The sequence below is a fragment of the Lissotriton helveticus genome, chromosome 9 (assembly GCF_964261635.1).
Source record: "Lissotriton helveticus chromosome 9, aLisHel1.1, whole genome shotgun sequence".
NCBI classification, from domain to species: domain Eukaryota; kingdom Metazoa; phylum Chordata; class Amphibia; order Caudata; family Salamandridae; genus Lissotriton; species Lissotriton helveticus.
In genome coordinates this window covers 1,228,267,781-1,228,289,492 of record NC_136070.1, presented here as the reverse complement: position 1 = coordinate 1,228,289,492, position 21,712 = coordinate 1,228,267,781, and positions in this window count along the sequence as shown.

Here is a 21,712-nt window from a genome sequence, read left to right as displayed (position 1 = left end):
TCTCTGGTTGTAATTTGACTTGCAGCAGATCAAGACTATTGAGAATCTGTTTATCTTATCTCATTTTTGGACTGAATGAAGACCAGTTGATTTTTTTTATGTTTTATTGCAAGCTCAAACACCACGACACTAAGAGCAATGCACTGTCTGCACTCTAGTTATTTATTTATTGTATTATATGCTGAATAGTCACGAAAAGAGTGACCATTTGTTCAGTTCTTTTCTTAATTTGGACAGTGAATGTGTTTGATGTCAAACAAATAATCGTGATATTTTCACATTAGGTGTAATCAGTGATGTACACTTTTGAATAAATCTTACTGGGCAAGTGTGCTTAATATAATTGAACTACCCTAGTCCAGAGTGGGTAAATAGGGTTGTCCATGTTAACATTTCCTGTAAAATTACACATATGTTGGAAAAGCCAATAATAGTGACCCGTCATCTTCAGAGTGTATTTTCTATGCTTCCAAGATGGCCAGCAAACTGCATGATGTAAAGTTGCATCCATCTCTATAGTACAGAAAATGTTTTCATACTTTTAAGATCGTCTCCATGTTGCATCACAGCTGGTTGAATCCCACAATGTGTTGGCCATCTTGAAAGTATAGACAATATTTTTTTCTTACTAGTAAATTGGGTGACATATTGCGTTATGTTATATTACATAGTGCAATGCAGCAGACCTCCTTGACAATGTAGAAAAAGCACTTTCAAGGTGGCCTGGCCATCATTATTGCCTCTGCCAATGCAGGTGCAATTTTAAAGCATTTATCATTGACAACATCAATAGCAGCAAGCAGCAGGCAGTGTGGTATTGTGGGAGAGGGGTGGGGATCAGAGTGCACTACCATCCGCAAGGGTATCCTGCCGCTGACCAGATGTGTGTTCCTAGTCCTCCCTAGATGTTGGTTATTTAAAAATTCAGGTCTTCAGCTCCTTGCAGAGTTCAAGGCAAGAGGAGGGGGCTCTGATGTGGAGTGGGAGCTATTCCCTGCTTTAGGGCGATGTAAGAAGACGCCCATCCTCCTTATCTGGTTCTCTGTATGGGATGTATCCGACTTGGAGTACTGCGGAGAGGAGAATTCTGGGTGATTGACCGAATCAAATCTGACTGTTCAGGCAGGTGGACATAAGTTGTCTAGTGCCTTGAGTGTATGTGTGTGTGAGGTGTTTGAAGTGAATGTGTTTGTGAATTGGAAAACAGTGGAGCTCCCTGAGGTGCGGTGTGTTCTGTGTGGGATGTTGAGGATGAGTCTGGCTGGCAAGTTCTGAATGGTTTGTAGTTTTCTTGTGAGTTGCTTGGTGATCCCAGCCTAGTCCAACTTGCTGGTGACTAGGGCATGAGTGACAGTTTTTATAGTGTTGCTTGGGAGACATTTGAAGATGTTCTTCAGCATCTTCCTGGTGTGGAAGCAGGATGTAGTGGCGGCCTTGACATGTGCGCTCATGCCCAGTTTGCTGTTGATGATTATTCTGAGGTACCCGACGTGGGTGCTAAGTGAGGGTCCAAGTTTGGCTGGCCACCAGTTGGAGCCTCACTGTTGTTGCCCAAACTCACTACTTCTGTCTTCTCAGTGAAAAGCTTGAGACAGTTGGCTTCCATCCAGTTAGCGACCTCCATCATGCAGACGGCAAAATTGTTTATTGTGTTGGGGGTCTTGTCCGAGAGGGAGAGTATGCATTGCATGTCGTTGACATAGGAGAGGATGTTGATGCTGTGTAAGCAGATGACGTTGGCCAGAAGGATGATGTGGGCGTTGAAGAGAGTGGGGCTGATCGATGATCATGGAGCTCAGAATTTGGAGAGAGAGATGGAGGATGAGAGAGAGCACAACACCGAGCCATAGCAGTGCTCTGCGTAGCACAAGGTAATTGAGGGTGGGGATTGTAAGAGATGGAGTGGGGGATTTGAGAAATGAGGGAAAACATGAGCACCATATACAAAACAAAAGGGAGGAGTGGAACATACACTCTCATAAAGTGCTAAATCAAAAATGAAAGCACAAGAAAACCTAAAAAAATAAGGGCATATTTGCAACAGGCAGCGATAATTATCGCTGACTTTGCATACCTCTCTATTTTCAATCGCTGGAATATTTTGCCAGGCTAGCGTTGTATTGGCATGCCATGGCGATGAACATTCCAGCGATAGCGCCCTTTTCCATGGAACATCGCTGGTTTTTCAGCGATGTTCCATGTAAAACGGCGATATGCTTGAAAATACGACCTTGTGGTCGTATTACATGAATCCACCTCCCATGTTAAGTATGCCTTAGTCAGGAATTTAACAGACGTTAAATTCCTGCGTTAAGGCATACTTAACGCGATTAAAATAATCGCTTCCCCGCGTTGTAAATATCGTGAAGCTGCCTTCACGATATTTACCCATGTTGTTTCCACAGACCCACCTACTTTGCATCTCATTAGCGATGCGAAGTTAGGCGTGCTGGAAACGGAAGCAAAATCAGCAAAACAAGCTAAAGCTTGTCTTTGCTGATAAGGCAATACGCCGAAAACGGCAGCAAAAGTGGCGATAATTTTATATCACCGCCTTGTTAATATGCCATAATAGTTCTCTGACATCAGCAGTGGATGGATACAACTAATCCGTTCAAAAGAGAGGTAAAAGCTGAACTTCTTCATTGGTGGGGAAAACAAAAGAATAGAGGGAAAAGCTATTGAATGAGAAGTAGGAATTTAGAGGGAACAAGGACAACATCCAATCATGAGCAAGAGTCTGACCCAAAGCTCAGTCTATGTTGTATTGTATTTAATGTTGTCTAAGACAGACAGCCATAGCTCGCTGTAGCGAAACTGCTGATAGGGTAAAATTTTCCAGACCCGCATGGGACAACTTTACAACACCCTGCTTTTTAATTTCTGTTGGATGACGCACAGGTATCTTTAATTCGTGTTAAAGTAAAAATAATTACCACAGAGTAGGAAAATAAATGTTTCGTGGACATTATGAGACAAAGTATGCACAATAATGTGCCTGTTTGTTTTCTTCATATGTGCACCCCTGTATTCTAAACATGAATTCTGTGAATCTTCCATCATGTTGAACATTATAGGGGCTTCAAGAGTTGTAATGTTGGGGCGTGGCTTAGCGCCCGTCGAGAATGGCGGCGTCCTTGTGAGCGCTCCGTACCTGCCGAGGGAGACAGGCGGTTCGCGCACTCCTTCTCACTCGTGGACGGAGACCTGAGTTCGCAGAACACTCCAGGCATGCCTTGACACCTTGGGTGAGGCTCCTCGCAGCTTCTTTTCCTTTCTTCGCGCAAAGCTTTCTCCGGCCGCGCCTTCACAACGGCTGCGGCCGTCATTTTGAGTGTTTGCCACGATCTCCTCGAGGGACGCTTTCCTGCCTTCAACAAACCCCTACCATGCTTGGCTCTGGTTTCTTCTTCTGAGGTGGGCTGATGTCATTCCTCTCCTCACTATATTGGCTTTCCTGACTTTTTGCCCGCATTTTTAATATTAATACAGCCCTTCACGTTTTTGGCGGCCATTTTGTGTGCCTAAAGTACGTCTTTTTCATGACGCTTTCTTTTCTTCCATGGCCTTCCACAGTTTACGTTTCCAGTTCTTCCATGTAAGATAGACTGTCACCTTCTTCTTACTACGTTTTTATACCCTTCTCTGTTTCCCTGCTTGCATATGAAGGCTGTTACTGCTTCTCTTCGTTTTGACGGCCCTTTACTGGAACCTGTACTTATGACAGCCTCCTCTACAACGTCACTTCATAACCATTGTTGACCTTATCAACTGCTCGGCCATATTTTTCACGTCTTTTGACCCTTGGTCGTTTTTGCAGTGTATACGGGTCCTTTGGTAGATTTTTCTCTCTCCTTTTTTTGCTACGAACTGGTACCTCATGAGTAGACCTCCAGCGGACTGCGCTAACAAGATCTCGAAGCGCACTTTCATCAAAAACTCCAAAGTTTTCTCTGCATTGGCTCATTTAGAAGCCTCTCAAGCATCTACTGCCCTTGTCTCCCCGTCTGAAATGGAACCTTCAGTGCAGCCATCTGGGAAAGAAACCTCTAAACGGCTAAAGAAAGATCCTCCCTCACCATCTAACTCCGCCCCGACAATCACTATGGACTTACTCCTGGAGGAAATGAGGGCCTTGCGTCCCTTTATGGAGGAAACCAATGCTAAGCTACAAGTTCGGACCGATAACTGGTCGCAAATGGAAACCAGAGTCACGTCGGTGGAATAAACTGTTTCTTCTCTCCAAGAATCGTCTGCTAAGGTTTCTCACATGCACTCGCAAATTTCCTCCCTTCAAAAACAGGTGGAGGAGCTTGAAAACAGAAACAGACGCAACAACCTACGTATCTACGGCCTGGTGGAGGGCTGCGAGGGAAGCGACCCCATTGCTTTCTTCAAGTCTTTTCTACCTAAACTCCTATATCTGCCAGAAGGTACTGTACTCAATATACAACGGGCCCATAGACTATGTCGAGCTTCCTCTCCTAATTCCACTTCATCGAGGCCAAGAGGCGTCATCATGAACTTCCTGGAATACACTTATCTTTTAAAAGTTCTCTCAGCTGCTAGAGCTTCACCTCGTCTCTCTTGGTCAGGATCCTCCTTGTTTTTTGCGCAGGATTATGCCAGAGCCACAGCCAACCGTCGCAAGGCCTTCCTGGACATGAGACCGGTGCTCCGCTCAATTGGCGCCAGATATGGTCTCTTTCATCCATGCCTTTTCAGGGTTACCTATAATAACAAAACAATGACCTATGAGGATCCTGTTCGGCTTCAGAGTTTCTTAAATTCCTGCCGAGCAGCTGACATGGATGTGTCTGGCGCTTCTTCTTCGTCCTTTCCTCCGTTACTTTTTTGAGTTGTTATGTGTTTCTTCCCATTTAGCTTGCTACATTTATTGTTCATACTGCATTACTTAATTCCTTGTTCTTGTATTCCTTCCTGGTATCATATGCTGTCTTGTTTTTGTAGTAATTCTTCCCTTGTTATCCCATTCCTTCCTCTTGTATTCGGTTGTATTAGTTTCTCATTGTTCCTTACCGATTTGCCCTTTTGACATTTTCCTCATGTCTCCACAGCATTTGTTCTTGCGTCCCGTGTTGTCTTCCTGGTTGGACGGTTTGCTGACCTTGGATGTCCCGCCTTCTCCAGTTGGCTCTACCCCCTCCTCCCTCTCGCTCGAACTTTTCCCTGACTGCCCTTCCCTGCTTCCCTTTCCTGTAAGTACGCTTTTTCATTCCTTGTTTGCAATGTTTGCTCAAGTTCATATCCCCTTTCTCCTAACCTTTCCCTTTCTCTTCTTGTGTTTCAAGGTGTCGTTTTTTTCCTACTTGTTTCAATTTGTTTACTCCTTCTTTTGCTACAATATTGCTCTCTTTCGCTGGTTTTGTATTTTTTGCTCGTTAGTTTTTGCTTATCTTCATTTAGTTCTTTTCTCTTTTCTTTCCTTCTTCTTTCCTCATTCTAATCATCTTCGCTTTCTAGTATCTTTCCTTCAGATATCGTTCTTCTTTTTCCCTTTTTATTATTCTCATTACTTTCCTTCCTTCGTTGTCTTATCTCTTATTGTAGGCATGGCTTGTTCTTTCGTTATTTTCCTCCCAATCAATTCAAGATTTTTCCTTTTTCTTGACTTTCATATTCTATCTTTTTGCATGTTGTATATGCGTACATATCTTCTATCCAATCTCCTATTTCTATTCTTCCTCTCTTCATTTCTTCTTATTTCCTTCTCTCATGAGGTTTTTTCTAACTGTATTTATTATCCTCTATATTATTATTTTTGATGTCAGTAAGTATCGTTTCATGGAACGTTAAAGGTCTTCATTCTCCCATTAAGAAACAAAGAATTCTCTCTCATCTTGCCAAATTGAAAGTGGATTTTGCTTTCTTACAAGAGACTCATTTATCTGAAGCAGAATCTGTTAAGCTTAAGAGGGGGTGGGTGGGGGAGGTGTTTTTTGCTCCTGGAGATGGTAAACGTAATGGTGTCGTCATTCTAGTTCGTAAATCTCTTTCTTACTCCCTGTTAGCTAATGAATTTGATACTGATGGTCAGTGGTTATATGTCAAGCTTTCCTTAAGGGGTGTTCCACTCTCTCTTCTTAATGTTTATGCTCCCACGAATGGTGACTCACTTTTTTGGTGTGGTATGGCTACTCGCATCTCCACTCTCATTGATGATAATTTCATTATGGCAGGAGACTGCAATCAACCTCTTGATCCTTTTCTGTATCGACACTCTAAAGCTCCCTTCATCCCAAATAAACCTCATAAACTCTTTACCCAGGCAGTCTCGCAGCATAAACTTATTGATGCTTGGCGTCTCTGTAATCCAACTACCAAAGAGTTTACCTTCTACTCTCCCTCTCACCACTCCCAATCACGTATCGATTACATTTCTATTTCCCATCATTTATCTCAATCCCTCACCCATTCAGAAATTGGCCCTATCCTATTATCTGATTATGCCCCAGTCTCTATTAATATTGATGTCCTACCCAAACCTACCGGTCCCAAGAGGTGGCGTTTTATTAATTCTTTACTTTTGGATCCTAAATTTACCGCCTCTTTCGCTGACTTTTTCAACGATTATTTTGCCATTAACGATACCCCTTCCATCCCTGTTCACACTATCTGGGATGCATTTAAGGCTACTGCTAGGGATTTTATCATCAACTATGTGGCCAAAAAACGGAAGACTGCTCATAAGTATACCAGCGATCTTCTCCAAAACATTAAGGGTTAGGAGCACTCCTACTATACTTCTCACTCGAAGGAAAGCTTGCCAGCACTTATTGATGCTAAGTTGAAATTCAACAAAAAATCCACTGACGATGCTTCTCTCTTTCTATTGAAATCTAGTTCGAAATTCTATGGTGGGAAGAATAAGGCGGGGAAGATACTGGCTAATTATTTGAAAATCAAACACAATAAGTTGAATATTGACTCTGTTTTTGATGACAACGCTATTCTTAAACACAAGGATAGGGACATTCTTGACGAATTTTCCCGTTTCTATTCTACCCTTTACTCCTCTGAAACCCATCCCTCTCCCCGATCTCTTTCTGATTTTTTCTCTTCTATTCATCAACCAGACCATTTCCCTGTTGACTTAGCCTCTTTGGAATTGGATATTTCCCAGCAGGAACTGCTTTTTGCTCTCCAATCTCTTAAAAAAGACAAAGCTCCTGGGCCTGATGGCTTCACTGCTGAATTTTATCTTCATTTTTCCAAATTACTAATGCCTAAATTACATTCCCTTATAGATTCATTTGTCACTCTTGGTAGTTCTTCAGGTACCTTCTCTGATGCTCACATCTGCATTATCCCTAAGGAAGGGAAAGATACTCAATACTGCAAAAATTATAGACCAATTTCCCTTGTTAACATTGATTATAAGATTTATGCTAAATCGCTTGCAATTCGGTTGGACCCCTTTTTACCTGACCTACTTGGCCGCGAACAATCTGGTTTTGTTAAGGGACGCTTTATTACTGACAATACTAGACCTCTTTTTAATGTTTTATCTAAGTCCTCCCGCTTCCAAGATTCTTTAGCGGCTTTTGCCCTGGACGCGGAGAAAGCTTTTGATAGGGTAGAATGGACCTATCTTTTTTCTGCCCTTGAATGGTTTGGATTTGGCCCTAAATTTATATCCCTAATTTCCTTTCTTTATTCCAATCCCAGAGCAGCAGTCTGTGCAAATGGTCTGGTTTCCCCTTTCTTTGACCTGGGCAGAGGAGTACGGTAAGGTTGTCCTTTATCCCCGTTCCTCTTTAATCTAGCTTTGGAACCCTTTCTTTCCAAACTCAGACAAAATCCTAACATCCAGGGCTTTCAAACATCACACTCTCACATCAAACTTGCTGCTTATGCAGACGACATTTTGCTTTTCATCTCCAACCCTACTGACTCTATTCCCGCTTTCCCTGCTGAAGTGCATGAGTACTCGCAGATTTCAGGCTACAAGCTGAGCAATGATAAATGCGAAATTTTACCTCTCACTAAGGACAACTTCAAACCTGATTTCGCTGCCTCCAATTTCACCTGGAGTTCCTCCCACATTAAATACCTAGGTTTACATGTCACTCCCTCTATTGCTGATACGGTTTCACTTTGTCTCAACAAATGCACCCAGAAACTCTCTGCTCTCACAACCAGATGGCACCCACTTTATCTCTCGTGGTGGGGAGCGCCTCGATACCATTAAAATGATGCTGTCTCCTATTGTCCTATATACCATTTCTAACATTCCAGTTCCTATCCCCATGAAGTTTTATAAGAAGATTAACGCTATTCTTACTTCTTTTCTTTGGTCTTGCAAAAAGTCCCGTATGTCCCTCCTTAGATTAACACGCCCTAAATTAGAAGGTGGTGTTAATTTCCCTGATTTCCCTACCTACCACAAAGCCTTTCTTTTGCGTCAGGCCTCCTTCTGGTTACGTGATCCTGATGAGCCCTGCCCTTTATGGGTTACGCTGGAACGTCTTACCCTCTCCCCTTTTACTTTTGCTGAATTTCTCTCTTTTTCTCGCAAACCACAGTTATCATACACTCCTATACACAAATTTACTATCAAGTTACTCCTAGCCTCGGCTCCAGCTCCTCCTTCCACCATTGCTGATTTCTTATCCACTACCATTTGGCACAATAAAAATCTCCTTATCAATAACAAACCTTTTTACTGGAAATCTTGGAGATAGAAAGGTTTAATCTGGATTTCTCAACTCTTTTCTCATTCCACTTTCCTACCTTTTTCAACACTCAGCCAGTCTTTTTATCTCCCCGCTTCCTGTGCCCGTAAATACCTTGCACTTAAAGAATCGGTTCTGTCTACTTACTCCCAGATCCAGCATTCTCATAACTTTGCCCCGTCTCCCGACCGTAGCTCACATTTACATTCTTTCTTAGCTGTCACCTCCAAGGCCTCTCTCATTTACACATTCCTCCGTTCCACACCTTCTCCTCGTCCAAAGTCCAAAGTTGAGGAACAATGGGAGCACGACTTTGTGACCTCTTGGCCAATCCCTCTGTGGAATAAATTATGGACCAAGATTCGCAAGTCTTCTAGATCTGCCACTTTGACTCAGACGTTATTTTTCATATACAACAGGCTCCTTTTTACACCACAATTGCTCAGTAAGAAATTCTCTTCTGTCCCTGACCTCTGCTGGTCCTGTTCTTCACCCAATGCAACTCTATTCCATATGCTCTTTTCTTGCAATTTCATTCACGACTTTTGGAAACAAATTTGGTCACAAATCAATGTTATCTTTCACACTCAAATTCCTTTTTCTTTTACACACATTTTTCAAGGCAGTCTCTCTACTTGTTGGGATCTCATTAATGTGGATATGCGAATCATCGATTTATTGATAGCAGTTGCATTCCAACAAATTACTGTTAACTGGAAGAATTTTACAAATATTTCTTTTAAAGCTTGGTGGTATAATATTTGTCATAACCATAGGTTGGATACTGCCTTTGTTTTCCCTCTTTATATGGCAACTAAACACGCAAATTTATGGCTTCCCGTAACACTACATTTTGACGCTTGTGTTAAAAAATCATTTCATTTATCACCTATTCAGCAAGAAGTTTCCAAACCCCCTTGATTGACCTTATTGTTCCAACACATTTTACCTTTTCACAGATTTTATCATTGTTGTTTTTTCATTTTTTTGTTGTATAACCTCACTTATTCCTTTTACAGCCAATTTACCTTTTGTTCTTTATGTAATACTTCTCTGATTTGTCTTGTTATTCAATAAACTCTTTTTGAACTAAAAAAAGAGTTGTAATGTTTGGCGTTCAGGTGAGCCTTCACTTTCTGAGCAGTGTGCCAGTGTTGTTGCTTTATTTTGTGGATTTGTCTCAACTTATTTATTTTTTTGAAAGGCTGCACAATATTTGAGGTTAGAAAGTGAAATTGGCACCACAGTTTTCATTCCAACATTCATTTTCACTCTGGTCTAGACTTTTTCTCTTCCTCCTTATTAAACAAAAAACTGACTTAAATGTGCCAAACATGGAAACACAGGCACGCAGAAATGCTGTTTTCATGTGTTAACACATTATGGTGAGACCCATCAGCTTTGCTAAAGCTTGTTGAATCTAATTCTGAGTCATTGCTACTTTAATGGCATGAGAAGCTAGAAATGAATATAGTTCCTTGAATTATTTAAAACTAAGTGGTTAACAGGAAACTGGAAGATTGGCCAGCTTCTTTTGATCAAACTTTGCCCTTACTCTGAAACAAAAACTAGCCCACCTGTCTCATTTACAATTGTGGATGATACATTAACAAAATGGATGACCTGATAACCATATAAAATGGTGTATTTCGTGCCTGTGAGCGATACAGAAGCAAGCATGTGTGAAAGACAACTGAAATGTATATTTGGAAACCTTAGGCTGAACTCAAAGTCTACTTCATAATGGTTAACAAGCAACAAGGAGAGTTTGCATCAATTTTGCATGCAGAGATAATCCATATATGGCAGGCCGATAGCTAAGAGTGCCAAGTCCTCATTACAATAGTCACTCAATGAGGGAGTATCATCTTGGCAACCACCTGCGCCCTTTAACTTATAATTTATTTTTAAACCACTCTCTATGGTCTAATGAAAGAGGATGTGGAAAGGAAAGTTTCATATTTCATGCAATGTTTCTCAGGCTAATTACTGATGGAAAGCAGTGGTTAATTTGTAAAAAAAAACATATGTGCCGGGGCTCTGGTCAGGAGGCAGCTTCAATCAGCCCATTTCTCCTGTTAGTGTTGCCTAACATAGAACCAACAAACCATACAAAGTAGGAAGATGATGTGGTGTAATGGCCTGAGCTGCCAACTTTGGAGCTGGGGAACCAGGCTCAAGTCTCTGCATCGGTTCCACATCCTGTGATTCTTGTCAAATCACTTACTGTCCCGGTGCCTACCAAATATGAATGTGTTCTTAACTGGTGCTCAAGCACCGGTCTTGATGATTAAGTGCCGGTGCTGAGCACCGGGAACCACTGGCTCAAGTTAAGCACTGATTGGAAGGAATAGCTTTATAAAACCACAGTGACTGTGCATGACCGGGGCCCTAACCTTCCAGGTCTTGCATTTCAGGTCTCCCTGCTTGGGGGGGTTGGCCTCTGTGCAACCCCCTGTTCCCGCTTCACTCATGGGCATCCGAGCATGAATCAGGGCTTGGTGGCTTCAAAGTCCATCCCTCCCATATTTTCTGTCCTCTACTCACAGATTTAGTCCATACCAGCAGGGAAATACATTTTAGTACTGATAGCTGGAAAATAACCTACTTCTCAGGGCAACAAATCTGGCGATGGTACGGAAATCTCTTTACAGGGAGAAGTAGCCAAGGTACGTGCTTTAGGCATTTGAGAGCAGTGGAAGCTTGGAAGCAATGGAAGCCAACTCATGGGGAGCGTCAAAAGGGAGGACTCAGGCAGGACTTGCACAGAAGTGTTCTTTGCACAAAATGGCAGATGATGCAGGCCCATCAGCTGTGCTGTAAACACTTCCACAAATCCAATCAAGGAATTATCAGCAATGAAAGTTATCTTTCAAGAGAGAGGTCACTCTATATCTTCAGGTTGATCATGTTGCGGCGCCAACCAACTAAAGAGAATCAGTCTTCCTAGAGCTTTTGAATGCTGACTTACACAAACAGAAACAAAGACTAGGGTGATATATTCTTCCTCCTATCAACTGCTTGATAACATGAACATTATCATTCTCCACTATTACCATTTAGGCTTCAGATCATAATGATGAACTTAGGGCCTGATTTGGAGTTTGGTGGACGAGTTACTCCATCACAAGCATGATGAATATACTATCCCCAGTATTATAAGTGCATTATGTCCAGTAGCTCTTGCAACACGACCAATGGGAAATCCATCACAAATATAACAGAGTAAACCTTCTGCTGAACTCTAATTCAGACCCTTACTCAGAAACCATGGAGGTTATGCAAGATATTTGTATATAGGCAACAATAGAGATTCTTGGCTCGGTCCACTTGAATCTATCTGCTGCCTTCATGACTTTCGGCCACATATCACTTCTGAGAATCCAGATGAGTTCTCCTGATCACAGAAAATCCCACTAACCAGTTGAGTGCTCAACGAGCTATGACATCCTCTTTAATCTGCAGTCTGTGCAAGGAAGTGGTCATCAGACTCCTGGCAAACACGAACATCATGATTCATTAACTTACAGATGGTATAAAGTGTTATTCGAAGGTCTCAACCAGCAGTTACTTCAGCTCGTTAAAGATTTGCCTTTATTTCATCTAAGGCAGAATGTGAAGCTAACACACTTTCAACATGTTTAACACTCTTTGCAAACAGCAAGGCTCAAGTCAAGGTTAAGGAATGGATTGCCCACATGGCCTTGACGCCTTCACAAGGCAACTATCAAACAATGCCATATACATATATGCCATCATTCAGAACACGTAGAGCCAGGAAAATCAAGCCAAATTTCCATACATCGGATATTCAAGATGTGCCTTCCCAAGACAAACATAAGACCAACATTTGGAAGCCAAATTAATATTTATTTGATAGTGCTTTATGTGGGGCAGGTCGACCAATCAGATCCCAGAGCAATCTTACCCGTATGTTCCATCCCTCCTATTAAATGGGCAACTGGCACTCCTTTATTGTACACTGATGCAATCGCTAACTGCTGCCACCACTTGACCATTGCCAATGTCTAGATGCAATACAGGGCTCAGGGCAGAACTGATATCTGTCTAATAGCGGCTGCGACTGTCCCCAATTAGTACAAGTGGCTTCACAATTGCTAGCAAAAATGTAAGAAGTAGGATCACACCTCTGCAAAACTGAGGCGGTTAGTTGTGCAGAAGAGGTTCCAGTGCAAGCACTTGCCATCATACACATCACAATGTACTCATGAACCCCAGAATTTATGGTGTAATCGTGATCCCCACCTTAGGTAAGCAAACCTCGCTCTTCTCCAGGTTCCAACTACTCGGACAACCTGCATGGGAGATGGACTATTCTCTGTGTCAGACAAAAGGCTTTGGAACTTGCTTCCTATCCTTCTTCCCATGGAATCTTCCCTCTACAAATGTATAAAATAGCTGGAAACTTTGCATTCCTATTGTAAATCTGTCATCTTACCTTTTTAGCTGTGTTGATGTTATCCTCTTAGACCATGAAGCTTACCCTTATGTGCCCTTCACAAATATACACACAGCAAGTCCTGCAGCATCATTTTCTTGAACTACTACCAAATTTATACTCAATGTAAGAGCGTGAACCTAGATCATGTTTTCTATCCTTATCCTGTGTCAATTCTCCTTGTTATTTTGTTTATTGACTTCAAGAGTGCTTGAATAGACTTTTTTCACTTTGTATCCATTGAGTTGTCTTTCAATGTTTGTAGGTATGCATTGGTATTTGTATAGCGCGTACTTTCTAAGTTTGAAACAGAGCAGTGTACATACTATGGGGTATTGGGAGATAATCTAGCTCAAGTACATTAAGTGGGAATTACACTACATAAAGCTGTTTAACCCAGTTTGTACCCAATTGCATTCTGGTCTCCGTAGTTCATTGTAGGTGCTCTCGAGTGGTTCTGTACATTGGAAAGGCCAAACATGCATAAGAGTTCCAGATGGCTCAATGTTTTCCAGGACACCATATTCCATTGCTAAGAATCCATATAACAACTAATCATTCTTAGAGCAGTAGCCCTGGTACACCTCACTTGGAATATATGGACTAATATCCAATCATAGATTGTTGACGAAAAAGTTGAACTGAAATATATACATATATTGCCCCCCATTAAACTTGAATCTTTGTGAATGCAGCAGTATATAACTTATGTTTTTTGGTGACCAAGCAGTTTGAAATGGTTGACAGTCAACTAGATTCTTTACAAAAATGTCAAAATAAATATGTAAAGGGATTGCTGCCCTGAGGCATTGATTTCATGTCGCATAGTCTCCTACACTGGACAAAGCGCGGAGATACCCCTTCGGGGGTTTATTCAGGCGCTATATAAGCACATAAAATAAATAAAAAAAATAAATAAAATGTCATTGCGAAATGCATCTAAAACCTTTTGTCCTTCTATTTTACAGATGTTTTATTTTTTTTAAAATATAGGTGCAAACAAGACGAAAGACAAATGCCACCAAAGAAAGGTGTGTGGCATCCAGAGTAATCTCGTGCCTTTCCATATGTTGGAAAGAATTTGCAGAAGTGTGACTTCGAGTGTGTGGTGTGATCCTCATGACTAGGCTGGTGGTGATCAGAAGCTGGTGCAGCTCCTCCTCAGCTGCTGAGCCTTGGAGTTGAGCTGTCCTGCTCTGGTAGTCACAGCTCACATCACAATGGGACCACTCATGAGTCGCTATGAGGCAGGTCGTACATAGTGGGTGCAAAGTGCACAGTGGCTTTTTGCAACCGATTTGTAATTGTGTGATGTGATTTACACCTTAATAGGTTGCAGTGCAAAATCCCCATATTCAAGGGTTTGCAGAATGGCCTAATGAATATTAATTAGGCAGATTACTACTTATGATTCCCTGCTATAAGCAAACACAAGAACAATGGTCAGTAAGTGACAGCAGAGCATCATTCCTGCAGGCACATTCCTAAATGGGAAATATTTTCTTTTAAAGAAGCCTATAAAAAAGTGCTGATTTACAAATACAAAATAAAACGTTTAGCATTTGGGAAAAGATCAGAGGGAGCAGTCGTTGTCCTCTGTTCAAAAGGGACAACTTCCTCTGTGTGAATCATTTACCATCCCCTTTGAGGTATTGTTAACTTTTCATTGCTTTGAGGCTGTTCTGGTCACAAACCATTGATATTCTTAAGTGCAAATCTCAGTTAGGAAGGAAAGCCGGTTTCATTCCCTGTGATGTTGTGACCTGCAGGGTCTGCGACTGTAAAAAGATTCTGAACATCTGGCCCACTGTGCTGCATTTAGAATGGGGAACAAATGCATAATATTATTGGATAACCAAGTGACACTATCCCATAACTCTAATTTTATTTTCTGACACACAGACAGCAACCAGCATGACAAGTGCTACAGTGACATCGAAAGCACCCAAAAGGTCTCGCCTTTGTAAAAAACAGGTCGCCAAAGCTGTGATCCTGAATGTTATTTCAAGACCTCAAAACTCAAAGCTTTTAATATCTAGGGGTTGATTCCGATTCGGGAAACAAATCCGTACGACGATTCGTATTTGTAGCCGTTTCCGTACGAATCCTAGTAATCCGTCCGAATCGCGTAGTACGATCCGTTGGCTCAAAATACGTACGAATCGTCATGAATCGTACGAAAGTCAAGGGTGAATCCGTACGACATAGACCCGCACAGTAAACCGTACGATCCATAAACATGCCGTACCACCCGCCAAGTACGATCCGGACCGGGGAATGGGGACGCGATTCATACGGATACGTCCGGTATGATCAATTTGTACGGAGATCTACACTATCGCATAAGCACCGTACCCCTAAATTCAAGGGGAGTACGCAGGGGGTGTACACACCGTACACGTACGACCTTGGGGGGCATGGACCATACCCCCACGCACCGTACACCTACATTCATGGCGGGTACGCACGGGGACTTACACACCGTACCCCGGTAATCCAGGGGTGTACACACCGTACCCCGATGCACCGTACCTCTGCAATGATGGGGTGTTCGCACCGCACAAGGGGGTCCGTCCTGTATGCATTTCGAGCCGAAATCTGGTTTTCCGGATGTTTTAAACTCCCGTAGCAAAAGCGTCGTACGGAGTGCTGTCGACACAAATCATACTTGCTGGGTCGGAAGAAGCAGCTTCGAACTGTACGGACGTCGTGTACTGCGTGTTCCGAATACGATTCGTACGGATCATTGAGTCGTACGGTCTTTGGTACGAATCGTACGGAGAACTACATTGAGTACACATCGTACTATATCGTACGTACGGGTACGGTTCTCCGTACGATTCGTACGGGAAAAAAGCTCTGTACAACGACGATTCGGACGGGATTTTACCGAATCGGAATTGGCCCCCTAATCTTGCTTTCATTTGACAAGTTAAACAAAATACGCATCCATTTGTCCATAGAAGGTAAGCCATCAATGAAAAAGAACAAAAGTGACCAATCATAAGGGTTGTGCAGGGGGGGCACAATCAACTAGCAGCAAGCCATCCTTTCTTGCTGCTGCAGTGAAGTGTGATTTTCTTCTACCTCTTGGTGGTCCATTGCTTGCAATTTTCTGTCCTCCGTTTTGTAGTTTCCATTTTACAGTTGCGCGATGCGATGTTGCGTGTGGCTTGGACGGCAGAGCCAATGGCTGCTTTAGCCCGTTCTGCTGTCAACACGGAGTGGAAATGAGAGATATTCCAGCAGAGTATAGGTGATTTTCGGCTCATCAGAAAGCCATTTACCGACTTCGGGTGGTCTGCTGCTTCGCTGGGTGTCATTATCGTCGGCAATCCTGACTGGGATCAAGGATTAATAGCACCGATAACTTTGCTTGCTGCGCGACCCGAAAAAATAAAATGGTGGATTGGATTGAGTTAATTGCGGAGGGGTTTAAGAGTTACCGATGACCCCATTTCCTTCATCAGACATCGGATCCGAGAGACTAAGTCTGGGCACCCACTCGACGAGGTATTTGTGGCATTGCTGTTATTATTAGAGGCAATGGTGATGTTTGTTCATCTTAAGCAGCTGGATCGCAAAATGGTGGCTCCACGCTAAATACGGAGCCTTGCTTTACAAATGTAAACGTTGATGTCCTGCTACCGCTATGCTACTTAAGCGCTGAAATAGTAATGCCTGCAACTTGCAATATATTTTGGCGTTTCACATCCAAATGGGACTTTGAGATGATTTTCGGATGTACGGTGCCTGACTTTAAAATGGCGACCGAGTAAGACATCGATTACAGATAATAACGAGAGGTGTCCGACTGTTCACACTGCGGAAGTACAAAGCCCTAAAGAATATTGCAGCACTGATAAAAATATAAATGTGCGTCCAATGCCTCAAAATCCGGAATGTAGGAGCGGAGACAGTATAAGACATGTTCCTGGTTACTCCATGTCCCCTCCACTAATCTTCTGCGTTCATCGCCTTCAGTTCACTTGTCCCTCGATGTCCTTATCTCCATTGCTGCCTGACCTTAATGAGGACGACCTGCAACTGAGTTACGGTAACAAAACCACCTATTCCAAGGCAATGCACCCTAACGAGATCTCCAGTTCAGACATTTACCCCCCTCCAACACCTGAACCGAAAGTTTTGATGGACACTTTTGACGATGCCTCCTGGGCGGAAACCTGAACTTGTCTTTATTTTCCACGGTGCCCGAGCAACGTTGGCTGATGCACGGGGGAGCTGTCTCTTGCAGCTAAAGAAGAGATTGGCTCTGGTTCACCCCTTGGTCGGCACCTACCCAGCCAGACATTGGACATTGTTCTCCTCGCCTCCCCGTTGTGTTTACTATTTGCATTCCTTACCCCTGTTCGCCTTCTCCCCTCTACCTTGCCACCCCCGTAAGATGGGTGTACACGTTAATAAGTAACAGATGTAACCATGTAACAATGTTTCTGATGCAATGTCCTCCCTCATGTTAAGTGCTCTATTGCCTCCGGGACTAGCCAGCACTTTATAAAACTCTTCACACTTTCTTACTTTCATTCTTTGTCTTCCTCCTATCCTCCCTCACCTGAATCTCTCCCCTTGCCTCGTTTTTAACGCATGCAACAGCGCCCCAGCTACTGGTCACTATGCTCTGAAACTGTGTATCTTGTAACTATTGTCAGCCATGTGCCCTTTACCAAAGCGCTCCCTCTCCCCTTGTTGAGGAGGGATCTAGCATTTATTCCCTGGAGTCTCAGAGACCCCTCTGAGAGAGTTCACAGCGTCAAGGGAGTTCACACACCGCAGAGTTGTGGGAATGGCGCCCCTTGCCAAAGCGCTCCCTTTCCCCTTGTTGGGGAGGGATCCAGTGTTTATGCGCTGGAGTCTCAGTGACTCCTCTGAGAGAGTCCACAGCGTATAGGGGACCACACACAGTGGAGGTGTGGGAACGACACCTTTTCCACTGGGATCACTGCATACCGGACGTTGGACACTGTTTTTCCGTGTCTCCCTGTTAAGTTGCCTTCTCCCTCTGCCAACTCCTTCATTCTTGGTCTCCCTCTCCTGCTCCTATCCTCTCTCCCCAGAATGTCTCCCCTTGCCTGGTTTTTCCCTTAAGTATTCGTTTTTAACGCATGCAACTGCGCTCCAGCAACTGGTATCTATGCTCTGAAACTGTGTATCTTGCAACGTTGTAACTTGTAACTTTGCTATGAAACAATGCTTTTCCTCATGTAAAGCGCTCTGATACCTCCGGGTCTAGCCAGCGCTATATAAAACTTTTCAAATAAATAAACAGTGAAATTAAGCACTGTTGCTTACTGCTGCTAATTTGCAAGTTAGTGGTGGAGTGGCATGTGCTCCTGTTTCATAAGAACTTTCCAGGGGGTGCCTTGTGGTGGGGGCCTCAGCAGCCATTTGCAGAACCACAGTTTCTCAACCCCTTACTTCACATAAGGAACCGCTTTGTACGGCTGGAGCTACATTAATGCCACTATTGAGAGCTGCCTTATGACACCTCCACAATGGCCACTAGAAGGATCCACACTTCAACTTTTAGTCTAAATATGGACTAGGTGCTGAGGGGAAGGGAGTGTCCAAAGAGCTAAGGGGCATATTTTCAACAGGCAGCATTAATTATCGCTGACCTTGTATACCGCATTATTTTCTATCGCTGGAATAATTCGGCGGGTTAGCGTTGTATTAACAACGTTTAGCACCACGGCGATGAATATTCCAGCGATAGCGCCCTTTTCCATGGACCATCGCTGGTTTTTCAGCGATGTTCCATGTAAAACAGCGATATGTTTTTTAATACGACCCTGTGGTCGTATTACATGAATCCACCTCCCATGTTAGGTATGCCTTAGTCAGTAATTTAACAGACGTAAAATTCCTGCGTTAAGGCATACTTAGCGCGATTAAAATAATCGCTTCCCCGCGTTGTAAATATCTCGAAGCTGCCTTCGCAATATTTACCCATGTTGTTTCCACAGACACGCCTACTTTGCATCTCATTAGCGATGCGAAGTTAGGCGTGCTGGAAACGGGAGCAAAATCAGCAAAACACGCAATAGCGTTTCTTTGCTGATAAGGCGATAAAATTATCTCCGCCTTTCAGCCGGAAACGTCCGCAAAAGCGGTGATAATTTTATATCACCGCCTTGTTAATATGCCCCAAAATGTCATTTATTGGGGGCTTCTTAAATGCTTTCAGTAGAGCTACCACGTTGCATCCATCAGGCAGATACACTCTGCAGCAGGCGATCTTGGCTCATGCATATAATGTCTTGAGTGCATAAAGCCTGCTGCTGTGTGATCCTGGCAGCAAATGTTTCCTCCAAGGATTTTTTGTTCTCAAAGTAGTTAAGAGAAGTTCCTTGCCATTTCCTTCAACAGCAAATGCCAGAATCTTATGTTGGCTGACAAGAGATGCTTTGTTTCCATTCTAAGGATAAGCTTTGGAGCAGGTCAGCTGGTGGTGTCCAGATGATGTCATACCTGACCAGCAGTCTCTCATCACGAGGAGCTAGTGGTTGTCAAACGCAGGTTACCCTTCTTGCGGTCGTGACTCAGAAGAGCACTTACACTGATTTCACCAATGCAACTGTAAACATCCTACATTTGTTCTTATTTTGATGAGATGAGGACTAGACGGGTCGGTCCTAACATGGCTTTAGGTGATGTTTGCAAACCTGTGTTGTCCATTTCTTCTTCAGCATTGAAATTACACTGATTTTGCACCCTTGACCAATACCCCAGACTTCATCCACACTGAACACCCAAGTACAAGGGGGTTGGTACAAAATTGAAGATGGAAGTTTTGTGGACCACACTCCTGACAAAGCAAAGTGAATGCTACAAAAATAATCGATCAAAATTAGTTTTTTTCAAATTATGGCAAAAATACATCAAAGGAAATTGATCAAGCCGCACATTCCTGCCAGGTCAAATTGGTGGACATTAGGGACCCTCTTGCCATTCAGAGTGTTATCCAGCCGATATCCACCTGGACCCATCATTTATTCAGTTTCTAGCAGAATTTCAACATAGCTTTGGCCGTAGAAAGGAGGAAGTCCTTCCTATCAAGAATGGTCTAAAAATTCAGGGTGTGTTACTTTCTAGGTTTTCAAGAGGTTCAATAAAGTTATTTATTTACTTGTTTATATAGTTGTTTAATAAAGTGCTGCATGTAGTTTTTGTTGATCTCAGGCTCCTGTGGTTTTCAAAGAAGGTCTGGGTGAAGGCAGAGGCATGGGAAGTTAGAGTTTTGTTGGTACAAGTTGAATCCTCTCAATGACATTCTTCGAAGCAGCCTCATTTCTGCTTGTAGGGCATCAAAGGTTAACAGCTAAGGTTCCAAGTGTTTCTATCCAGTGCATGCTTATTGTGTGCCACTGGTTGCCGGAGACTGGCGCCAGTACTTATTTTTGGGAAATAGGACTTCATTTTTGTCCTCAGGCTTTGACCCAGAGCAAGAAAGAAAAAGAGAGAAGGGAGGAGAAAGAGAGATATAGGAAAACAGTAACTAAGGCAGAAAGCAAGCATGAAAAGGAACCTGAAAGGGGAGATAACGAGATAGGATTTGGAGGGCGGTGGAAGAAAGGGTTATGAGGCGGAATCAAGACGAGTTAGACTTGGCATTTGGAAACCCCAGAATTCAGCATCACCAATCGTGGGCTGCACAGAAATACTTTCATCTTCTGCACCTATTTCTTTTACAAAGTAAGCACTGATCATGGTTACCCAGAGAATTCCATGGGGAAAGGCCACCATTTTTCAGTCATTAAAGGCCTAGTAGGTTGACCTGGTGTGCAGTTGTTGAGCAAGATTGCCGGTGGCATGCAGTGTTTGCCGCTTCTTCAGTACTCTGGCCATTTATCTGAATTGGACCTTTTTGTCTGGGTTTTATCTAGGAGCGTGCTGGGAATGAGACATAAGTGCATGTCTATTCAGCTTTCCGCAAGAGCACCATCAACAGCAGGATGAGTTGGAGATTAGAGTCCGGGCACACACCACATGTCACCAGGAATCTTGCCTAACTCCTTAACCGCGGAGCAAATTCTTCTAATGAGTGGGTGGGGCCGCGGCGGTCAACGGACATGTGCAGCACTAGCGAGGTAGTGCTCGCGACATCCGCTGGCTGGCGCGAGCACGGAACGGGTTAACAACTAGCTCGCACACTGAGGGTCTACCTTGAAACTTAAATATTGCTTAGCTTGTGACACACTTGTGATGCCTGATGTTGTAAAAAAAAGTTATCATTAAGATGAAATGAAACTTTCTCACGTTCCGTGATAGATAATGACATGCTGAATGTGGACCAAAGGTAGACAAGTTAACTTAACATTTCTCAAAATGTAGTCTGACTTTTGGGAGTTCACAACAGTCCTAAAGGAGAGATAGGTATATTATCATCTGGATTCGGAGCCTTGCTCTCTCTCACGGAAAGAAGTGCATTCCTCACACTTATGCCCTGTGAAGAGAACTGCAACCTTGATCCTTGTGTCCAGCAAGAGTCACCAGTATACATTTAGAGCTGATGTTGCATTTTGATTGTTGTTTTGAA